This window comes from Sturnira hondurensis, unplaced genomic scaffold, assembly GCF_014824575.4.
Source record: "Sturnira hondurensis isolate 20B ecotype Veracruz unplaced genomic scaffold, ASM1482457v3 Scaffold0000648, whole genome shotgun sequence".
Classification (NCBI taxonomy): Eukaryota; Metazoa; Chordata; class Mammalia; order Chiroptera; family Phyllostomidae; genus Sturnira; species Sturnira hondurensis.
In genome coordinates, this window is record NW_028073279.1 from 10115376 (window position 1) to 10130873 (window position 15498).

Genomic DNA, 15498 nt, shown 5'->3' on the forward strand with positions numbered 1-15498 from the left:
TTAAACACGAAACTCATTCAATCCTGTGTTTGTGAGGCACTGGGCTGGGGTTTTGTAGTCTGTTATCTCCTATTACCATATTATTAGGCTTTCCTTCAATCCCTACCACTCCCCCATCCACAGCTCCTTTCAGACTTTCTCCACAGGTATGGGTTTTCCACCCTGATGAGCCCCTGTAGGGAGGTGCCAGCGAATGCTCTTTTCATCCTCTTCCCCACCACAACGGTCGCCAGACCAGGCAGATCACTTTGCAGTTATTGTTCGTACAAAGAGGAAGGCTGTGAAAACCTACCCGGGCAGCCTTTTCCTGAAGTGGCCTCAGCTGCAGATGACACTGCAGGGGAAGGAAAACAGGGGAGGAATTTTAATTTTCATCTCTAAGCTTTGGGAGCAGCATAAATAGCAGCTTCTGAAGGTTAGGTAGGGACTTAGGATAGAACAGCTAGACCATTCCAGAGTGTCTGATAGGAAACGGATGCCAGGAACATCAGGTTTCCAGAGGGGCACTGCCGTAGGATCAGTCCACACATTCTACATGTGTGCTCTTAGAGAAGAGGCCCCACCCTGTCTCTGAGCTCGACATGCTAGCCTCTGGGTGGCAGAAATCTTCCTTGGGCAGGACTGACCCGTCCAAGATGTTTAGCATATTTGGTTCAGGGGGCACTGAGTGCCAATAGCAACATCCCCCTTCACACACAACCAACACGCCCCGGCCCCTGCCAATCACTGTGACAATCAAAAATGTTTCTCAGCTCAGGGAAGCAGTGTCACTGAGCGAGAACCACTATAAAAGGAGCTGTTCCTACATGCTGGCTAGAAACCGTCTTCTATCACATATGATTAAGGGGGTGTGGAAGTGGGAAATGTTATGAGCTGGAAGTCCTTAGCAATAACAAGAAGGGATCAAGAGAGCCTAATTCTTATGCCCCCACCCTCACCCCACACACTTTCCACTACCCCAACCATTTATTTATATAGTTTCTTCCATTCTCTATTCTCTAACTATAGTGTAAAAATAATCCTACCCATTCCTCAAAGCACAACTAAGGTGACACCTGTCTACTCTCCAAAGATGGGATAGCGCACCTTCCTGGAATTGCCATCCCACCCTGTGCTGTACCCCTGGTGGCAGCAACTGCCTGATTTTTCCACCACAGACTGGCAGCTGTGACGGCAAAGACCCTGTCTCCTCACGTCTGATTCTCCCCAGGCCTAGCAACATGGGGTCGTGGTTCAAGACCATGGAGTCAAAACCAGGTTTAAATCCCAAATTTTTCATTTACTATTCATTTGGCCTCGGGTAGACCACTTCTTAACCTCTGTGAGACTCAGTTTCCCTGAGTTGAAAGGAAGACGACCATGATACCTACTTTCAACTGGTTGTGAAGATTTAATAAGAAAATGCCAAGCACAGTGTATCCAATAAAGGGTAGCGATGACCACAGCGGTGGGGTGCTTCACAGTTAACAGATAACCCTTGCACGTATTATCCCCTACTGTCCCGTGCCAGAGACTGTCCCAGACCCCCCATCTGCTCCCCCATGCTGTGACTGTCAATTCTAAGAGTGCTCATGAGCCAAGTCACATGGAAGCAACATGGAAGATCAATGGATTCTGCCTTCAGAAGGATGGAGCAGAGACAAAGGAAAAGGACAATGGGGGAGAATTCAACCAAATTTTTAAAAACAGCTCCAACTTCACTGATTACTTCTGAATGTATTCTTGAAGGAGGATTTGGAGGTTGTCAAGCAGAGTAGAAGGCTCTAAGGGACAGTATGCACAAAACATTTGGAGCTTCAACGTGTTAAAAAAACAATCTGGAAAGGGTCAGACTATTAAAAGTCTTGAGAGTTACTGAAGGCATTTGGGTTGTCTGTCTACCTGCAACTTCTCAGCTTTGCCCAGGAGCACTCCGCACCCCCACCACCACCACCCCCGCTATCCATCTCCCCCAGCCCCGCCCCAGGTCTTCTGACCTCTGGCATAAGCTGGGATGCTGGGGATGGTTGGGCAGTAACCAGGGGCATGCTTCTTTCCTTCTCTCTCCTCTGCTCACCCACTGGCCCAGGAAGAGAAACATGATAAACCAGGGCAGGTTTTTCCCTCTGGCCATACTCGAACACGCTCAAAGCTATCACAGCCTCTTGGATCTGTACCTGAAATTCCACATGTGATTTGTCACAACTAAAAAGCCTATTTCTAATCAAACACTTTCCCCCTGTGCTTCACCTTCCGGAGGACTCTGGTCCATTTCAGGCTCTGGCTGTTCATCTGGTGCTGAAGAGGAGAACATGAGAGCTAGGATATCTAATCATTTTTTTAATCTTAAAGATTTTTTCAAAATACCTCTTTTTAAAACATCTAAACATAGCTTCTAAAACTTAGCCATTACTTCTGCACACCTGACCTACAGCCTCTGACTGAAGCAGAGAGGGGCCTCTGATATTTACGTCTGTTCTCAGAAGAAACAACCAGAGCCCTCCCTTGAACCGGAGTCTCCTCAGTTCCCCAAGGCTCTGTCGGCGAGGCTGGCATTTCCAGGGTGGCCATGAGGACAGCGTTTTGAAGAGCCTGTCATGTGTGAAATGCCATTAAAGCCCATCTAAGTGAACCACCTTGGCCACGCCATCGTCCTGAGTTTATTATTGTCTTTTCCCCACTCTTAGCCAAACAGCCCAGACAGCTTGTTTATATGAAGGGCTCTGGCGCGGCCCCGCACAGCGAGGAAGGCGCTGACAGAATCACAGGGTGTTGTGGCCACACTGAGCCCAGCTAAGAAAAACTCATGGGGAGGCAGGGATACAGGCCAGGGATCGGCTTTCTGTCTAAAGTATGCCTGCCCAGAAAGGTGCATCTGTCTGGTGGCTGAGTAGTTGCTCAATACGTACACATTGAATGAATAATGAAAGAACCATCGAAATCTTCCCCAACAGCCCAGTAAAAGGTATCAACGAGAGAGGAGCCAAACTCTTTCCAAAACACACAGCCTGCCCCTAATTCTACACCCTCCTCCCAAGAAATGTGTTTTTGTTTCTGACGTTGAGTACAGGGATTACACTGAGAACTTCTGTAAAATATACTTCAGATTTATTTGCTTCCTTAAAAAATAAAAGTGGCAATCCAGGAGAAAATCCTATAACCCAAAGAGCAATTTATTTTATACACATATAAAAAGTTTTTGTTTTACAAATGAGATCGTATGAGAGATAGAGTCATATAACCTGCATTTAGACACTATGGCCTTTATCAAGCATAGAAAAATCTAGAAGGTAAATTTTCTTCACGTCTTACCAGAAGCAAAACCACACTGCATTCCTAAAGGTGAAGCCTTTCTCTTTTTTTTTCCCCCTCATTAGAAATACAAGAATTTCTAAAGACGGGGGAAAAAGTAAAAATAAATGGCTCGGCCAAGTAAAAAATAAGGAACATTTGGTGTTAGTATTGGCAACATCCACAGAGTTTGGCCATTGATTATCTGAAGGGTTTCTCCTCACTCCCAAGGTTAATTTGTTTGGTTAATCTGCACGAAGATAAAGGATACCTGTGTCTCCCCACAACTTCTGGAGATTTCTCCTTCTCTGCCCTCCATGGGAGCTTTCCAACCGAAAAGCACAGGGAGCAGAGAGGCACAGGCTTCGGATGAGAACTGCCCACATCATTCTCTTCCTTACAAAGGTCTCTGGCCTCCCTCGAACTAAAAAAGAGGCGATCCAATTCTAGACAGTGGCATCGAAGATACATCTTCAGCCTCATGTTCTGCTAACCTTCTCCCACCCCTTGAAATGGAACATGCAGCCCCTAATAAGAGCACATCATTACTGCTCTTTCCATCTCTTTGACCTTGTACACATGATCTACCACTCCTAGCCTATTTGTGTCTTTTGCTGAACTCTTGCTCATCCTTCAAAACCAAGCCTGCATGGCAGCCGACCTGCCTGTCTCTAATTCTTGCGCAGACCCCTGTGCTCCCATAGTGCTTTGTAAACAGTGCACTTAGAGCAGTTTCTCCTCGCACTGTAACAATAAGTCTCTTCCCCGCTAGATGGTGAATTCCTGAGGGCAGAATCGGGACCATGTCCTAGTTAACCTCTAACTGCATCCTAGCACCCACACACAGGGTACATAGGAGGAGTTCAAGAAATGTTTGCTGAACGCATTAATAACCCAGTCTCACTTTCATAGCCAAAACTAGATACCCTCAGCTTGAGCAGAGATCCTTACCCAGACCCCTCAATATATCCCTGGTATAGGTCAAAGTGCTCCTTTTGTTATGCTGAGGTATGTCCCCTCTATACCTACTTCGTTAAGAGATTGTATAACATAAATGGATGTTAGACTTCTGTCAAATGCTTTTTTTGCTAATATTTTGCTGAGGGTTTTTATATCTCTGTTCATCAGAGATATCGGCCTGTAAATGCTTTTTGTGTGCAGTCTTTATTTGTATTTCGTATCAAGGTGGTGCTGGCCTTGTAAAATGAGTTTGGAAGTGTGGACCGTACAACAGTCCACACTTTTTGTACCAGTTTGAGAAGAATTAGTATTAAATCTTCTTTGAATGTTTGGTAGAATTCACCAACGAGGCTGTCTGGTCCTGAACTTTTGTTTCTTTGGAGGTTTTTGATTACTGATTCAATCTCTTTACTAGGAATGGGTCTATTCAGATTTTCTATTTCTTCATGATTCGATCTTGGTAGGCAGTTTCTGAAAATGTATTCCATATTTCTAGGTTGTAAAATTTGTCGGTGTATAATTGTTCATAGTAGTCTCTTATGATCCTTGGTAATTCTGTGATATCAGTTGTACCACCTACTCTTTTATTTCTAATTTTATTTATTTGGGTCCTCTTTTTTTCTTGATGATTCTAGGTAAAGGTTAGACTTTGTCTAATATTGTTTATCTTAAAGAACCAGCTCTTAATTTCATTGATTTTTTCTTTTGTCTTCTTCGTATCTATTTCATTTATTTCTGCTCTGATTTTTGTTATTTCCTTCCTTCTACTATCTTTGGGCTTTAGTTTGATATTCCTTTTCTAGTGTATTGGGGTGTAATATCAGGTTGCTTACATGTGTTTTTTCTTGTTTCAAAGTGTTCCTGATAATGATTTATAGCTTCCACCTTTAATTCATTTGGTTTTTTGTTTCCTCCCTTCCCCACAAGAGCAACCTAAGTGGTTTCACTAGTCCAAACAAAATAAAGAGGTGCACTACAACTAACAGTATCTACTTGAAGACATGATTTCCTTCTCGTGCCCAGAACAACCATCCTAAGAGGTAGTTACTGTTATCTCCATTGTACAGATGAGAAAACTGAGGCTCAGGGAGGTCAGAACACTGCATAGGAGTGAGCAACCAGATCAACATTCAAAACGAGGTCTGTTTAACTCCAGAGGTCATGACATAGGTTTCCTCAGTTTCAAAAATTGGGGGCACAGGTTTGAAAACATCATAGTGAAAGAGAGGCCTAAAGTATCTTTCATTTGATTTGTCTCCTCAGACAGCTGATGGTACTAGCCCATGTAGTAAGTTTGTAATCCCCCAGAAGTCCCAAAGTTGTAGGCAATGACATCTCTACCCCCACCTCAGTGGCTTACACGGGGGTTTTATTTCCCTCCGACACAGAAATCTAGAAGCCTGCTGCCCAGGGCAGGTATAATGGCTGTCCTCCACACTGGGACATAGTGCTCTGCCCAACTCTCTGCTCATCACCCCCTAGGTGAGGACCTTGACCTCACGGTCCCAAATGGTAGCACCTGCATTCCAGGCAGACAGAAAGAAGGTACAGAAGAAGGTGCAAAGGCATCTACCAGATGCCTTTCAAGAAACTTCCCAGAAGCTACCGTACAACAATTCCACTTACAGCCCACTGGCCAGAACACAGATGCACAGCCACACCCATCTGCAAAGACCAGTGTCAAATTTCAGGTGCTCTATGACTACAAAACAAGAGAAGAATAAATATTGGGAAACAACTAACAACCTCTGCCACAAACAGGAAATTAAGGAAGAGCCGAATTTCACTCTTGTCTCACCAGCAGAGATATGGCCTTCAACAATAGGGGAGGAAAGAAGGAAAGGGGAATTAACAGTGAGTGAAAGCCTACCATGTGTCTGACCCTATACCAGGCACAAGAGGCCTCAATGGGAACAAGACAGACAGACAGTCCCTGCCCTTAACAAGTTTATAGCTGGTTAAGGGGTATAATAAAAATTCCAACCCAACTTGACATGTACACATGACTGAAGGCTGCCATAACAAATAGTCATAAATTTGGTGGCTTAAAACAACAGAAATTTATTCTCTCGCAATTCTGGATGCCAGAAATGTGAGGTCAAGGTATGGATTTGCCCACCCTTCTTCCCAAGGTTCGGAAGGAGAATAGTTCCTTGCCTCTTCAAGTATGAGTGCCTCCACTAATTCCTTGGGTTGTGGCTGCAACACTCCAGTCTCTGCCACTGTCTTCTCATGGCTTTTCCTTTTGTCCTCTTTTCATAAGGACACTTGTCAATGGTTTTAGGGCCCACTCAGGTAACTCAGGGCGATCTCAACTGGAAACCCTTAATTATATCTTCAAGACTCGTTTTCCAAATAAGATCAAATTCACAGGTCCTGAGGGTTAGTACAAAGAGAGTCACTATTCAACCCACTATAACTAGTAAACTGGTTGATTAAATCATTGTCTATTATGGTGTCAAGGAACCATTCAGAATCATCAGTAGTCATTCCTATTGTCACTAAATGTAATTATTTATCTCATTAGGAATTATGAATTATTTCATCATTCATAATTTCTACTGATGCTAAGTATAATTAATTAATTATTTCATTCGAAATAAGCACCATTAAGCACCTATGATTAGGTGATACGAAGGATAACTGCCACGGGGAAAGGGCACAAATGCTCAACTCAGATTTCCTTTTTCTAAATAAGGTCACATTCACAGATTCCAGGATGTGGACTCTCTTTTTAGGGGCCACTAGTCAACCCACTGCAAAAGCCCCACAAAGGATAAATGACCTTATGATTCTGAAACTCTGGATTGGTAAATCTGCTTCTACAGGCATTTGTGCAATGGCCTGGGTGGAAGGCATTATGCTAGGCATCCTGGGAGTTCTATGAAAGAATCCAAAAGAATCCAGACCTTACTCAGTAGTCTAGTGGAAGGTATCAGGCAAGAACACAAGTGGCCATTCAGGAGCAGAGTCAGGAGAGAAGTGCCAACACGGGGCTATGAGATCATATGAGTTCAGGGATCAGGAAACACTTCATGGAAGAGACAGGTCTCCCAAACTAGCCTGGATTTCAAGAGGGAAGACTGGAACTCAGAATTCTGAATCCACAGTCCACTGACTCACCACCTCGCACCACCACCATGAGACCCTGGGACATGCTTCCCTCACTATTTCCGCCTTCATTGACCTCTCTCCTCTCCTTCTGCTTAAACAAGCCAAAGGGCCCTTTCTGCAGAGACAGGCACTGAGCTCTGTCTGAAAAGAATCCATTGTGTAAACTGATATGCTGTCTTGTTCACTAATTGTTCATATATAAATTGTGTTTCTAGCACGTGCTCTTTGAAATATAGACATCTTGTGCAATTCACCATTATTTACTCGTCCAACTGAAAAATTCACCATCCTCCTCATCATTCAAGGAGTTTAGGCAGTACCAATTAGATGTCAGTGCTGCTGGAGAACAGAGAGATGTACAAGACAGAACCCCTGCCCTCAAGGACAAAAAGAAGTGAATGCTGCTTAATAGATTAAGTGCATGGAATTATGCAAAAGAGTAAGTGTCTTATTAAGAGAACTTGAATCAACACATAAGAGGCCCTGTCCCACACACTTTCAAACCAGAAGCAGAGTATAAAAGTTCTTTCATATTAGAGAACAGACCATATTCTTTTGCAGCATGCCAAGCACTTTTAAAGATTGTCGAAACTCTTTGAATGCTTAAAAATAAGCCCAGGAAGTGAGACTGAGAAGAATAAACAACTACAGACCACTTTCTAGCATTTCCAACATATTTATTTCATTTTCTTCACGGTTTCATGTAGCAGTTACTCACACTGGTTGACTAAAGAATAAAAGAAAGAAAAGAAAACTGGAATAAAGTTGAGCCAGATGTGTACAGCGCCTCGCTCTGGGAAAATGTGCACAGACTTCAAGACTTCACACACTTGAAAGGCAGCAGAAGCAAGAGGCTGGGTGGACTGAGGTTTACATCTGAGAGTCTTTAACCATAGCAAGGTCAAGTTAAAGGTAAAAGAGCTGTAATGACCTGAAACAACCCAATCATGGGTTTCAGACCCAATCATGGCTTTCAGACCTTCTTGGGGACAGTGGAACAGGGAGAGGCATAGAATGGCTTGAAGAGGTCCTAAATCCACCTATCACTTATATGGTATCTGAGGACAACTTTGATATATACTACTTCTCTCCAAGTGCATACAGATTCTGTCGTCATTAATACAATCCACATTCACTAAAAATGACTGAATTTGGTTTTTTTTCATATGCACTTACTGAACAGAGAGACATAAATGCAATGGCCATCGTTTCAGCTCAGTTCCCAGGGTGGGAAGTAGAAGAGGGAAAGGAAGGTGAAATAAGAAAGGAGAAAAAGCAGAACCAAGGTGACACATTAGTTAGCCAGCTGTCACAACTTCACAAAAAACTGCTGGCTGCCGGGGTCACCACCACAGCTCAGAACAAGCTCCCACTCTCCTGACTCCCCTCGACTGAGAGGTTCACCCATGGGCCTTAAATCTTCTGCCCTCTGGGTTGTCCCAGCCAGCTCCTATGCAGAGCTGGAGGAGCCACTGCCCACCCCTGGAACAGCTTTATCAGCGTCCTAGCACAGTGAGAGAAGTCAAGGGTTCTGTGCTGTGGGTTGGGCCAGGCCTGGGGGCTGACTCTGCTGGGCTCCAAAGTAGCAGGAGCTATGTGGAGGCTGAGCTGCAGGCTTGCCCTGGGGAATGACATGGTAATAACGACAGCCGGCTCACCATGGCTGGCAGCTGAGCCATTCTGGGGAGGTGAGTAATCCATACAACTCTCTGTGGGCAACCTATGTCTTTGTTTTGTTACTAAAGATGGATTTTTAAACAGTCTGTACAAATTAGGGGCATTCTGTTGAATACATATGCATGTACTCACCAATACATAAATATGAAAAAAAGCTCTGTAAAGTTATTACAGCAAAATGTTAATAGTGATTATCACTGAGGTAGGAATATTTTTATTATCCTTTTTTTGTTCATTTGTATTTCACCTATATAATAAATACTAAATTTCTGTTTATAAAAGTAAAATTAGTTCTCATAGAAAAAGATGTTGGGAATCAAAGGCCTCGGATGGTGAGTCATGAAGAAATCGGCATTTCTGTATCCTATTTCCAATTGTGACCTCATCCTTTTCTTTGCCTCTCCTCATTTATAAACAAAAGGCTCCAGCACTTTACAAAGGAGACTGTTTCAGTGGGAGAAATGTTTGTTTTTGCAGTGAAAAACCTGAGTATGAATCACATGTCTGCAAATTCTTGGCCATGTGGTTCCAGCAAGTCCGAGTCCAGACCTCAGTTTCCTCATCTTTAAGCTGGGAGTCATAACAGGCCTGCCCCACTGTTCTGAAGAGCAAGTGTCTTAATATAGACCAAAATGTAAAGTACAGCCCAGGGAATATAGTCAAGAATAGTCTAATAACCATGTATGGTGTCAGATGGGTGTGTGATTTATGAGGATGAACACTTAGGAAGTCATGTAATGTCTAATCACTGGGGTGGACACCTGAAACTAATATAATAATGCACGTCTTCTGTAATTGAAAATAAGAAATGATATAAAAAATAAAAAATCTGAAAGTAGCGAGGTACTACCAGGCATCAGATGCTATCTTAAAGTAGAAAGACCAGAAATTTGGGGTGCAAGAGAATATAGATTTTGGAATATGGGAGAATTCTTAGATTCATAGTTAGACTGAGGAGCAATAAGAACAACTGTCTTTCTCCTGCCTTGGCACAAGGATGCAGAGAACGGCCTGAGAGTTAAGTTCTAGTAATCTCCTGGCAAGAACCTAACCTGAACTTTGGCAGCTCGGCTTACTGCTCGGCGCAGAAAGTACCCTTAGACTTTACCAAGACTTAAGAAGAGCTTCAAAGTCTCACCAAATTTTAGAACAAGAAGGGAATGAAACTTAAAATTTCACATTGTATAGATAAGAAATCCAAAGCTCAGCCACCTACATTGCATGACTTGCCCAAGGTCACAAATGGGTTTGAGGCAGAGTTGTTTTGTAATCATAGAATAACAGCTATCACTTGAGGGTTTGCAATGTGCACTAAACACTTGACAAAGTTGGTTTCATTTTTTTACAAACTTTGTTTTCTATTGTTCAAGTACAGTTGCCTCCATTTTCCCCACCACCATTCCTGCCCAATTCCCCATCCCCCACCCCCTGACCTCCATCTTAGCCCCCCTTTGGCTTTGTCCATGGGTCCTTTATACATGTTCCTTGATGACCACTCTCCCTTTTCTTCCCATTATCCTGTCGCTCCTTCTCTGTGAAGTGAGCACCAATGGCCCCATTTTCCTCTCTGAAAATGCCTCTCTGAGATGCCTGAGGTTGCACAACACAGCCTACAACTGATCACCAAATTCCATGTTCTTCGCCTGCTAGACTCCACCTGCAGGGGCATCTCTAGGTCCCTGCCCTACAGCCTGCCGCTGCCAGCACCATGGTCCTGGGCGGTAAGAACCACCCCACCTACACTGCCCTGTGGGACATTCCCATGCTTCCAGTGTAAATGAGGTCTGGAGTGCCTGGGGGTGTTACAGAGAAAGCTGTTCACAAATAAGTAGTTTAATGGTTTTTTTAAAATAACTTTTTCTTCTCCCCAAATCCGGACAAGGAACAACAGCTGAATATTCATTTCTGAGAAGTCATTTTGGTTTCTTACTGGTCTTCTCTGAATTCAATTTTTTGCAAATTTTCTCTCCGGTATTTGGCTCTGCATAAAGTGACATTGAAGTACTTGCTTTTATTTTGATTTAGGAAATGTTGTAGCTTTTAACAAAAATATCATAATAATAAAAATAATAATAATAAGTTTCATGTGCAACCAAAAGAAGGCTTTCTTCTTATGCATATGCCTCAGTAGTGAGCAAAATGGAGAATGTTATTTCAGAATCTTAAAATAAAACTAAAGCACATATGTTCTGTAAAAAGCATTGTTTGACACGATCAAGTTTCCTCTAGAGAGGGAAGTGAGTTCACTAGCTGTGCACCTCTCGAACATCTGAATCTCCCCCATGACTCTGGCAGAGAGGGTGGGGTGCAAGGGGTTAAACACTCCCCCCCAGGTGCATCTGGGTAATTACCCTCTGGACACTTGCTAAAGAGCTGACTGCAAGGCTTAACCTTGAGCAGGCACAGGACGGGTTAAGGGAACTGACACAGCTGGGTTTGCATTTAAGAGAAATCCATGGAACAGGCCTGAATATCCACAAGCTGTATGAGATTTTTGGAAAGGATGCTCAAGGCACACATAAAATGTCTCTCACAAACACACACACACACAAATCTTGATAGCACATGTGCTCCTGAGGTGAAACCATATGTTTCCGAAATGATCCTGGCTCTCTGTGAGAGAGGACACAGGAGAAACGATCTCTCTTGTAATCAATACCAAAGAGCCTTTCAGCCTATCAGGACCTGCATCTACAAGGCTAAGTGCCAATACATACAGGCAATTCACCCTGAGATGTACATAGAGTTGGGTGGATTCTCATCACTAGTTTGTTTTGGTTAGTGACCTAGAAAAAGGCCTCGAAGCAATCCCATTTGCCAAGATAAGGGTGTTGTATTTTACCTGTGCTTGGGAAGTCCATAAGAAATGACAAAAATCCAGATTACTGCAAGGTATTCTAAATGAGAAAATTTGATTACATTTGGCTAGCAATTGGTAATATTATAGTATTCTCTTATCTATATAGTCCCAATATTCTTCCTTTTAAAATTTTAAAATATATTTTATTGATTATGCTATTACAATTGTCCCATCCCCCCCTTTATTCCCCTCCACCCTGCACACCCTCTCCCACCCCACATTCCACCCCTTTAGTTCATATTCATGTGTCTTAAGTTCTCTTTAGCTTTTACATTTCCCACACTACTCTTGCCCTCCCCCTGTCTATTTTCTACCTACCACCTATGTTTATTCTCTGTACCTTCTCCCCCCTTCTCCTCCTCCCACTCCCCTGTTGCTAACCCTCCATGTGATCTCCATTTCTGTGGTTCTGTTCCTGTTCTAGCTGTTTGCTTTCATTCCAATATACTTAAGTGCATTATTTTATTCTGATTATTAGTGACTGAATTAACAATAGCTTTATTACTTGAAGAATTAAGCTGTAAATTATGGCCAAATGTTCTCATTTTTCTTATGAGACTATTTGGCTATCTCTATAATTTCTGAACTCAGTTCTTTCTTTTTCTCATTTTAAGTTACACTCTCATCTCTGCCCTCTTCTTCCCAAGAAGAATCAAGGCCAAGTCATAATGTCAACACCTCTTCACGACAGTGGGCACCTATTACCACGTATGCTTTGCCATGACCCACATAACAAATCGTAAATAGACATCTGTGACAGGTTTTACCATCTTTAACTAGTATTTCCACACTTCATTATTTTTAGATCTATGTTCACTTCTACACACTATATGTCAATTACTATAAAATTGTACACACCGTTTCATTACATTTTTCATAAAATTGCACACACTGTTTCTTTACATTTTTCATTACTATTTGCATTAGACAGGTAAGTTTTTTTCCACATGCAGAGGAATCTTTAAAAATATTAAATGTTCTGCCTTCAAGAGCTTTACACACCCTGTCCTACAACTGTTCTCATTATCCACTCATTTAAAAATACGCTGTTCTTTGGACCTCCTGGAAATGAAGATTTTTTATCCACCATTCTTTGCCTCTAACAAGGATTAGAAGTTTTTCACCTCTGTGATCTATACTTCTCCAACCTTGCCCATAAAAGTCATGTACATTAATTAAAGAAAACTCTGAAAATATAGAAAGCCATAAAGAACATTAAAGCAACTCACAATTTCACCACCTAATTAAAAAAACCTTAATATCCTGATGCATTCAAGTCTGTCAGGTAGTTTCTTTCTATATTGTTTAAAGAATCTAGCACTTAGAAATGGCTTTAACAACACCTAGTTCAACCACACCCTTGGAGCCCAGAAGGTTAAGAATCTGCTGGCCAGGGCATCAGCCTCCTGATGTGCCCTCTGCTTTTCTCTGAACCCTGACAGATTCCCCTCCACTAGTCTTAGCAATGTGGTGCAGTGGGTGACATCCCATCAGGCCCAGCAAGGGCTCTTAGCAGCAGGAAGGTTGAGGAGCTGCCACAGACAGGAGACAGGACACCAGGCTGGGTGTGCGACCCCACCAGCAGCCCAGAACAGTGGCTTAGGGCTACATCGTAGTTGCCTCGGGCTGCTGTAGCAAAGGACCCCCACCTGGGGCGCTTAAACAGCAGAGCTTTATTTCTCACATTTCTGGAGGTTAGATGACCAAGATGAAGATTTGGTTGCTCAAGGCTTTTCTCCCTATCTTGAAGATGGCTGCCCCCCAGCTGTGTGTCCACAGTCCTTTTTCTGTGCATGTCTGTATCCTAATCCCCTTTTATAAGGACACCAGTCGTACTGAATTATAATCTCCCTAACGACCTCATTTAATTTAGTTTCCTCTTTAAAGACCCTATAGTTAAATACAGTCATATTCTGATGTGCTGGGGCTTAGAAAGGACTTCGATATATAAATTTTGAGAGGGGACACAATTTGGCCCGTAACAGGCTGGTATAAATTTGGTCTGGTTGAATGTTGGGATTAAATGAACTGAAAGGTCCAAATACAAAATGACAAAGGACGCTGTCACATCTGAGAAGCACGGGACATGGGACTTTCGGTCAAGAGCATGATTACTTCCAACTCCGCCACTGTCTGACTCTGAGCCTTTGGGTAAGCGCCTGCATTTTTCTAGGCCTCGGTTTCCTCCTCTATAACATGCAAACAGTGTCTGTTTAAAGTGAATTGCTAGAGGATCTCTAAATTCTTTATGAACTCCATAGATCCCTGGCCTGGTCCCCCTTTGCTGGCATCCAACTAGTCTCCTGGCTAGTCCCCTCTTCTCTTCTATCAATGTCAAGGGAAAACCCTCCCTCCCGTGCCACGCCACCCCACTCTCTGGGCACAGCCTCCTCCACAAAACCTTCCCCACGCAGACATGGTCTCTCCCTCTTTGTTTTGTTCACCTTCTCTTACTACACATTTGTCATTCTCTCTAGCCTCACCATTGGTTCATTTATTTTAACTATCTACACAAGTCCCCAAGTGCAAAGGAGAACTATAGTATGCTACCTTTTGTAAGTAGGGGAAATGAGATAATATACATGTCTATCCATTGGTGTGATACAGGAGGTTTAAACCAGAAACTAAGGAGGTGGGTTGCCTATGGGTGGGGTAAGGTGAGTAGGAGCGAAGCGGAAACGTTGGGAGGGCGGGAACTGGGGGAAGGACGGGGAGGATGGACATGTCTGTGAGTATTCCTGTCTACACAGCTCTGACTTTTCAACCAGTATCATGGTTTTAAAACAATCATGTAAGCAAGTAAATAAATAAGGACAGGTAAAAAATAAACCTCAAATGAACCACAAACTAAACAGGTGAACCCAATTAAAAATCAAATGAATGAGGGAGAAACATAAACTTAGCATCCCAACTCTGACTTAATTGAAGAAAATACACTTTTACCTGATCTGGTAACCACACCTGTGATGGCAATAAAGGAAAGGAGAGGAGGGTGCACTAAAAAAAAGTTAGCTAACCACTGATTTAGTTCATTTATTCCACAGGTGTAATGGAGACTGATAGATTTCTATTCAATACCCAGTTTCCTTTTCCCCTTTTGTAACAGAACCTTGATTTTATTGGGGGCAGCAATGCTCAGTTGAACATCCAACCTCCCTTGCAGCTGAAGGGGACATGGGACAAGGTGTGGCCAATGAGATGAATTAGAAGTTGGAGCGGGAGCTGACTCGGCTGGTGTCCACACTCTCGCCTTCCCTTTCTTCCCGTCAAGAACACAGCATGAGGCAGAGTGTGATCAGCCACCTTATGACCACAAGATGACAGGTTTTTCAGGTCTCTGCGACACAGATAAATGTCGAATCTCACACAGCTGAGTCTAGTGACACAGCCAGATTTAAAATCCTCACCTCTTACCTCTTGTTTCAGGGTACTTTCAAGTATACCCGTTACTTACAATTATACCGCTACTCACAAGTAACCCCTAAGTTCCTGTTACAAATCCAGTACTGCACAAACATGGCCTTTCAACTCGCATATTTTTGAAAAAGTCTGTTATTGCACACCCAGGTCTCATTAAGCTGAGATTGGGAAGTTGCCTTGGTTACCACTGATTCCAT

At 43.0% G+C, this 15498-nt stretch overlaps 1 protein-coding gene across 1 annotated transcript in view; it reads right to left on the reverse strand.

Annotated features, from left to right (window-relative positions):
• ROR1 (receptor tyrosine kinase like orphan receptor 1) overlaps positions 1–15498 on the reverse strand; it is a 384982-nt gene that overhangs the window by 251605 nt on the left and 117879 nt on the right. The gene's annotated exons all lie outside the window — the stretch shown is intronic.